Here is a 2,093-nt window from a genome sequence, read left to right as displayed (position 1 = left end):
GGAAACTATTTCCGGCGACGGCTTAAAGTGGGCGCAATTTTCTCGACGTTCGCAAAGATTTGCATTCCGTCGAGAGTGCAGTTCCTCTTTATAAGCTTCTTAAATTGCCACCGAGCCGAGGGCCGGGGGGGCACAAACCGGGCCGATCTCGCTGGAACGAACGTTCGAGAAGTCAAAACTCATCCCTCGGCGAGAGCCTCTGACCGTTCCCTGATGACGGATTATGGGCCATCGAGGGGATTTCGAGCGGACTCGAATTCTTTTCTTCCCCAACCTGTTTCTTAACCGGCGTATAATTAAACGTGAAAGTCGGGGAGAGACGCGGGCGAAAAAGCGCGGGAAATGATGGAGCTAATTCTTGCGATACAACGAGAGGGAGGGGAGTCGACGTAGCTGGTAAAAGAAGTGTGTCGTGAATTCTTCGCGAGATTTGAAGTCTGGGAAAGTTTTTGGTTATGGAAGGATTTTAAGTCACGTTTCAAGTAGTAAAAAGTACAATTTTCTGGAGAAGCGAGTAACGAAGGAACGATGGTAATTCTTTTGTTGAAATATTATTAAGTTATGTTAACTGTGTGTGTGTGAGCTGAATTAACTGCAAAATTCAGAATATTATTAATTTCATTATTTCAGTTTATGAAAATTCAACAATTTACAATGTCGTGCTATGGAACGCTTTAAGTACAGTTTTAATGCAACAAATTAGGGGTAACTTTGTCAAGTTATGTTTACGAATAGCCAGGTACAAAGATGACGTTTAAATTATGGAACGAATTGAAATCTAGCAAAATACAGCTTTCGTCAAAAGCACAATTTCACAATAACGCCTAATCTTTTGTTTGACCGCCTATAAATTACTTTCAAATATTACAGTACATCCTGCACGTAATATAATACCCTTCAATTAATTTGAATTATTTGGTGCACCGAGTCTCCTATTCGAAAAACGTTTCTCTGATAGCCAATTATTACCACATCAATCCCAGTATAATGGTTAAACAATTACCAAGATCAATTACATTTTGCACCCATTTACAGTGTTCACTGTTTACGCATCTCCCGCTAACTAAATAATCATTCCATAAATTTGCCTCTACGTTGATTTCCAAAAAGTGCAATAAATCAAATTATCTTCACTTGTCTGTCATTCGTAAAGAAAAAGTTTCACGAATTGTGTACAATTCGTATAAAAATAAAATTTCCAAGAGATTTCAACGAAAACAGACCAACTGCAAATGTAAATTACGCAACGCGACATACCGAGCGCAGAAATAAGTCTAGCACGAGAATCGATATTACGTCGACGTAAACGCAAATTTAAGGAGACACGTGACCATGAATAATCGAGCATTCGCCGTGGTTCGTTCATGAGCGAACGCATCAGCGAATTCTGATTGCGTAAATAATCGTGAGACAGTAGGGATGGGATCAAACACTGGTTTGTTCCACTGGAAATTCATCGAGCCGTCTGATCAATGGTCGAGCTGACAGATTCTACTAGAGTTAAGTACCTTGTGAGTAATGGAAATAGTCGTCAGGTGTTATCAACTCTCCAACATATTGTGCACACAGTGAAACATCACTGAAACAGTAATTTCATCCAAGCCCCGGTGGTACATTCTCCTACAACGTACATCTACCGTCTACCTACTAACTTTACAACAAAGTTGCATCACGATTCCGTCAAATTTTCTTATATCATACTACCCCCAAAAGTGTACCTTTCTAAAATTCATTCTCACCTAACTACATTCTCCTGCACGTTTAATCTCTTTAAAATCCATTTTGCCCATAAATTTTAATTAATACACACCTCTCCCTTCTGCTGGTTCTTAAACGTCGTTCAATTAAAATTCACACGTTTCTTTCTCATCCCCATTATTTTCCCCGGATAGAAGATGATCCTAAGAATCTCGGGTAACTCGACGATTCCAATCTAGCCTCGATTTAAAGGGAGACGACATTGGACCCTAGTTGGGGGGTTAATATCACGAGACGTGATCTAGGCGGTGTGCAATCGTGAATCGATACACTCCAGGTGACAAAGGGGTGCTCGCCGGTCGACGAGGGTGCGCGTAAATAATTGACTGGCTGAA

This window comes from Habropoda laboriosa, unplaced genomic scaffold, assembly GCF_001263275.1.
Source record: "Habropoda laboriosa isolate 0110345459 unplaced genomic scaffold, ASM126327v1 scaffold578, whole genome shotgun sequence".
Lineage (NCBI taxonomy): Eukaryota > Metazoa > Arthropoda > Insecta > Hymenoptera > Apidae > Habropoda > Habropoda laboriosa.
This window is presented reverse-complemented; position numbering follows the sequence as displayed.